The sequence below is a fragment of the Coloeus monedula genome (genome assembly GCF_965178545.1).
Source record: "Coloeus monedula genome assembly, chromosome: 9".
NCBI classification, from domain to species: domain Eukaryota; kingdom Metazoa; phylum Chordata; class Aves; order Passeriformes; family Corvidae; genus Coloeus; species Coloeus monedula.
The window spans coordinates 11188321-11195338 of NC_138789.1; positions in this window are offsets into that span (position 1 = coordinate 11188321).

Sequence of the window (7018 nt, forward strand, 5' to 3'; positions counted from 1 at the left end):
GTGTTCTGGGGGCGCACATATGTTCCGGGTGCATATAAATTATTGTTAGTCATGCAGTTTCACTAATAGGATTATTTTCAGTGGTGTCTCTGCCATTTTAATGTGCTCGCTTTTCAGTCTGATTCTAGATATTCAAGACTGCTCTGTCTTGCATCACTGTAGTTATTCTCTTGTTCTCTTTCATATACCTGTCATGCCTTGGGGACAATGGCAACAAGAAAAATGAAAAAAAAAAGTATTTTGATGTTGTGGAAACAGAAATATAGACAAGAAAAACCCCCCAAACAAAAAAAAAACAAAACAAAACAAAAAAACAACCAAAAAAAAACAAAAAAAAAACCAAACCAAAAACAAAAAAAAACCCCAAAAAAACAAAAACAAAAAAACAACCACAAAAAAACCAACCAAAAAAACCCCCCCATAACACTCTATATTTTAAGCAAGTAAAAGGTCTACTTTGTTTTTTTGTGACAAGGCAATTTGGCTTTTAGGATAATGTTTTCACATATGTTCAACATCCACAAAAGTAAAACTCTTTGTATGTCTGTCTTCCATTTGCTTCAGTTTGAGATAGGAATCCACACTATATGGTAAAAGAAACTGGTCTCTAAAATGTTCACACAATTTGGTCCTCAGGATGTAGACCTGTATATCACTTGACATTGAGGGAAGCAAGTGTTCTTTTGTTACAAAACATTCCTCGAAATTTCATTTAAAGGCAGCAAGCTGAAATGCATGGGCTCAGCTTACCAAGCATGTTGCAGCTGCTCTGGTGGCTTTGTTAGCACAGAGAGCCCACTTGACACCTCTGGCTATACCAAGAGGTCTGTGTGAGCATTGAGCTTCTAGGACATGGCCAGAGTCCATGAGTTTGACTGAGACTTTGCTGCGTGGTGTTAGACATCACCTTGACCCACTGGGGGTTTTGACATGTAATATAAAATGGAACAAACTGTGAGGGGGTCAATTTAATACCAAGCCACCACAGGGTGGAGGGAATGTGGAGGTGGCATCATTTCTGTTTTGGCCCCACCTCTGACCTGGGCAATAGTTCTTTGGCTGCAGCCCACAAATACAGAGCTATAGAACATCTAGCACCAAGCCCAAGGTGCTAGACTGACAGCAATTGCTGTGCAGTGCTCAATTGTCTCAGTGAGGCAACTAAAAAGGCAGGGACGGGGCATGTCTTCTGCTATTCTCTATTTCCATGAACCTCACCCATTTTTAGACCTACAGGTGTCCCTTGTGTCCTTTTAGGATTTGGCCTCTATGCTCAGACTGTCTGGAATCTTGTGGGGAGGATGCCTGTCTCCCACAGCCCAGACTGGGACCATCCACTCATTTCACACAGTGAGGAGAGCAGCTGTCCAACAGTAACTGCTTTCATCCCTGACCCTCTCCCTCTGTTATTTGCATATTACTGTCATTTCTGCCTCTCTTCTCATGTGCAGCATATCTGCTTCTAGATGTTCAGAGCAGTTTCTGCATGCAGATCTGGGGCAGGTTTCCTATCAGAAATCAATATTTTAAATGATGTTTTCCCCACAAGATTATTATCATTGTAAAATCAAAATATTTTGCAGATCTTGAAAGCTCCAAGAATATTCTGTGTATGAGCTGACAGGAAACCATAATCAAATTGTCAAGCAATTGCTTCTACTGTGGCAAAGTGAGAATGTTAGATTACATGTGTCAGCATGTGAAGATAAAGACTGTGTAGTGAACAGCACGCTGAAGGCTTGATAGGAGATGGGAAGTTTATCGCTGTACACTGTAACCTATTGTAGACAGTTCTGCTACCTCAGCAGTCCTCAGTTTGCATTAAAAACTATGGTCAATAAAATGCCTCAGTTTTGTCATTCTACCAACTTTATTTGGTCAATTAAACTGAAAACTAATTGCTATTCCAAAGGGTTAAGTAATAAAAGATGCAGAATACTAATGTATGTTCACTAGTTGTTTACTGAATCTAATATTATTGCTGCTCTAATCTCTTCAAACTGGCGTCAAAATGTATGCTGCTGTGATTATTTGAGTAAGAAAAATGGCTCATTTATTCAACATATGCATTGGCTGCTGATCTGGGTTTTCAGATGTTTAAAGATTTATGTTCAAATTATTTTTTTCCAGTTTTCCTGTCCTTTTTCCTATTCTTCTGTAAACTCTTCAATCTTCCTATGGCTTCCTATCTCTATGGCTGCTCTATGTTCACTGAGAACTTCTCACTAGTGTTTGGTTCTGAGCTTGGGACTCTAACCCAAAATATGCTGAGAACCTGAACTCATTAAATTCAGTCAGAATTAATGACTCATCACCTTGCAAGATCAAGGCTTGTGGGACATGTTCTCAAGTAGCCCAATCATTCCTGTAGCTTTTTCTCTTGCAGAGAAAGAAAACATATTCACAAGAGTGGAATTTAAAAGGCTTTTAACTCTGATAACCAGATTGCCATTCAGGGTGGTTATTAAACTCTATCAGAGAACAGGCACATAGTATCAGTTAGATAAATTAGTAATTTTAGAAAAGTACAGTGTTTAGCCAGTTAACTGGTACAGCCTTTGTCTGACCATGAAATGACTTGTAATTCCCCAACAAAATTTAGAAGGGAGTAAACAGTGATACATGATGGGAGAAGAAAAATAAATAGTAGACAATCAGAATTAGGTTGCCAATGGTAGATTAAACCACTATTGTACATTGAGAAGGATGGCTGTTGAAGGGAATGTGCAAAATTCCATCATTTTGGTTGCAAGGGTATTGTTTAAAAGTATGTGGAGGAAAATATAATGGAGAATAACAAATGCGTGAAGACTGGAAGCATTATGTGTATTTAAATTAAAGAAAAAAAGGATAAATTGTGAAAGTTTAGACTGATTTAGGAATAGATTTCTAATCTTCCTGGGGTAAGGGCCTGGAGTAGCCTTCCAGCACCACTTGTAAGTGGGAAATGTGCTTTCACCTGAGCCATGTGACTCAATTTCCTCTGACTTGCACTACAGAGGGCAAAGCAGCCAGTGTTGGCTGTGCCTCTGCTTTTCTGTCAGTGGGTGTTGCAGGTGGACTGTCATGTTAATACTAAACAAGAAGGTAGGTTGATGTTCAAACTGGAAATTAGTCAGCTAGTGAGACGATGTAATGTGGGGTTGGGACTAGACAGCGTGTCCAGTGACTCAGCTCTAGTTCTCTAGTCTTGCATATTTTATCCCAAAGAGCACATTATTTCTCAGAACTATTCTGTATCTGGTAGGGCCATTAATTCACAGATTGAAGGGCAAAGTCTGTGCTTCTGTGATCAGTATGTCTGCTGCTTTAGAGTGGGCATTTGAGAATGCGTACTGGGGAGCAATTGGGCTTAGGCTTGTACATTTATTTAGTACCTGCCAGCTGAACTCTCTCTAAATCTCAATCCCTTTGCTCCTTCTGGGGGTCACATGAATTTATAGCTGAATCCTATCCCCATTAAAACAGTAGGAAGATGACAGATGAGATTATCTTGATCTGGAGAAAATATTCTTTGTCAGGGTCTTGAAGGCTTATCAAATATTAGAATCTGAGACTCAGAAGAAGAGAGACTGAGGCTGACTGGTCAAAGATCCAAGTGCAGTGCTAGGGGGAAAAAAACCCTTTTTCATTCTAAGCTCTTAGTTCTCTAAAATGAACACTTCAGTGTCTACTGTCTCCTTGATCCCTCTCCATGAGAACACTCTTTTCCTACAGTCAACAGCAATCTCTCCTCAATGTAAACAATTTGAGAATGTTGTTGAAAAAGGTGTGATTTGAACCTGTATAAAAATGATCATATATGCACAGTATTCTAGAAGAAGTATAGAATGAAAGTTAAGAAAACCCTGTGAGCTGGAAACTTGCTGTTGATACAAGTTCAGTACACTAGCTTAGTGCTCAGAAACTTTTGTTTGCCAGCAATCTGTAGGCCTTTTCATTAGCAAATTACTGTTCATGTTCAATCACTGTTTTCTCATCCCAAAGGCTTATCAACTCTATTTCACTAAGCAAATGTATCTCTTCAGTAAAATTTGTTATCATCATGCACTTGCAGCCCAGAAAGCCAACTGCACCCTGGACTGCATCCAAAGCAGTGAGGACAGCAGGGTGAGGGAGGAGATTCTGCCCCTCTGCTCCGGTGAGACCTCACCTGCAGTGCTGTGTCCAGCTCTGGGGTTGGAAACATAGGAAGGACATGGATCTGTTGAAGTGAGACCAGAGGAGACCATGAAGACGCTCAGAGGGCTGGAGAACCTTTCCTATGAAGACATGCTGAGAGCTGGGGCTGTTCAGCCTGGAGAAGAGAAGGCTCTGGAGAGACCTTAGAGACCCTTTGAGTACCTAAAGGAGAGTCTATAAGAGGGACTTTTTACAAGGGTGTGCAGTTCTGGGACAAGAGGGAATGGCTTTAAACTGAAAGGGAGTAAGTTTATATTAGACTACAGGAAGAGTAGCCACTTGCTTTGAGAGTGGTGAGGCACTGGAACAACAGAGAAGGTTATTCACTCCCTATCTGTGGAAGTGTTCAAGGCTGCAGTGGATAGGGCTTTAAGCAACCTGATCTAGTGGGAGGTGTTCCCACCCATAGCAGGTATATTGGAACCAGATGACTTTTAAGGTCCCTCCCAACTCAAATTGTTCTATGACCTTAGTTGATACCTAAACAGCAAATAAGTTTTGTTCACAGTTCCTAAGCAATGAATCCTGGCTGGCGACTTTGTGCTGTCGCAATAGGAACTGCAAATGAGTAGGAATTAAGTAGCAGTTACTGTTGCTTTAACTCTTGGTTTGAAACTGCTTACTTGTGGTTTATTTTTGCACAGCTCTCCAAGCTGCTTAGCTGAAAAGGCATTTAAAATGTTTGTTGTATTTCTGGGAAGGACAGCCTGCCAAGGGCTATTATGATGACAAAATAAATGCCAGTGACTGTACTTTGCCAACAGAATATTGGACCATAACTTTTTTTCTTCAGCATTTTCCACAGTCACTCTCTGAACAGAAAATGGCAAGAGTGTTGGGGTGAAATGCCATAGATTCAGCATTCTCCCTTGACTGGCTCTCCTCTTTCATTGGAGGACCTTAAGTACACATCTTCCTGAAACATCTTGTACAGGACCCAACTTCATCTTCCTGCCTCTTTCAACTGCTTTGATAATAAGAAGAATTTTAGCATTAGAAGAATGCCTTTGTAGTATCATTCAAGGAGGAGCCTTTGTTGTCATACATCTTAATAATTTATCATGCTCTTGATAAAAATTCTAGATCAGTAGATAAGAGTAAACAGGCTCAGGGAGACAGCCGTTTGATGCTGATGTTAATTTTACAGCAACTGAATTGGTCTTTTGTCATTACAACTTAAGATGCATAATTGCAAGATCATCATTTTGGGGAAGTTACTACTGCCAAATGTTTTACAAAATGTGTATTAATTAAGCAGTTTAAAATAAAATGCACCTTTCCTTACTAACATGAAAAAGAGAAAAAAACTGTAGTGTTGAGACCTTAAAACACTTGTAAATGAGGAGAGTGTGCTGCAATCTTTATGCTAAAATTAGAAAGAGATTTTTTTTTTTTTTTGGAATATAACCAAACCATTAGAAATGAGCAGACTAGTTTAGATAAAAATAGGATTAAACTGAACCTATAGTTAATATTCAAAAATACTGAATGCTTGAGAAACTGATAATCATTTTTGCGTATCTCAGTTACCCCTCTGATTAGTAGGAGCTAAGGAAAGCAAGGAAATATGTCATAAATAAGGTAATTCTGGAGAGGGAAGTGGCTTAGTGATCTGAGTTTAAGTATTTGGAAGTTTGTGTGCTTTTTTTGTGATCATGTCTGTTGTTGTGTTTGCAAATAACTATAGTAGGAAACCATATGGAAAAACAGTATGAATGCAACATCAGCTCAGAGAGAAATGCCTGCAGTTGCTTGTGAACCTGACTGTATTTGGGAATGATGCACTTTGTAATGCCCCTTGTCAGAGGTAAAAAGAAGGTGGTAGTTCTTAGCTCCCTCTGCTACACTCCTTACGAGAAGTGGCAGTGGAACTGAGTGATCTGTGAAAAAGGAGAGCACAAAATCTGCGACTTGTATCAAGTTTCTGCTCAAGTGCAATGAGAACAGCAAAAATGGCTGTTGGATGTTAATTAGTCTGTTCCTACCATATCAGAATAATCTTAAGCTACTACAGCATTCTTGTTAAAGAATTCTAAAAATCCATTTGGGAGAGAGCAGACAATCGTAGCTGGGAGATAAAGGTGCAGCATTATGTAATATTTCAGGAAATTTGAGGAAATGAACCCAAAACCTCCAGGATCAACCCTTTGAGAAGTTTAACAATTTTGGAGCATGATGAAAGGGAGATAGCACAGGTTTATTCATTCTTATTGGAGAAAACTGGAGCTTAGGTTCTCGTCTGAGATGCAGTGGTTAAAAACCAGGAATTATTTAAAAATGAAAGGTACTACGGAAGTATAACAAAATCTGATCTTGTGGCTCTGGTAATTTGGGTTCTGCTTATGGAGCTATGTTTGCTTTTAAAACAATGTGTTCAAGTATTTGCCTCATTACTACTCTGAGCTGGTTCTGCTTTTACCTTTAGGCAGATACTTAGGAATGGGCAGATGTGTCTGTTGATCCATTTTGACTAGACCCCACTACTCAGACCAGCTTACTGCCCAAAGAGAAGCCTGGCCTGTAAATGTGCTTTTTTGTGCCTTTGTAATCCAACTCCCTGCCCCAAGAGAACTTTTCTGGTATGAGGACAGCAGTAAAGACAGCTATTACAGTGGAAATGGAAGCAGCTAAGAAAAAGCTAATTAAGAATGAAGGGGACAAGGATTCTGGAAGAGGTAATGGGTCCCGGAAAACATTTTGGTCCTAGAACAAAGGGTTATTTCTGATAGGTTTTCTTAAAAGCATTGTCAACATAAATTCCTTCTGTTCTGTAGAGGTCTCTTTGTTTCGGGTATCTTTCACAAAACCACCATCACTATGTAATTGTTGCTGTCTC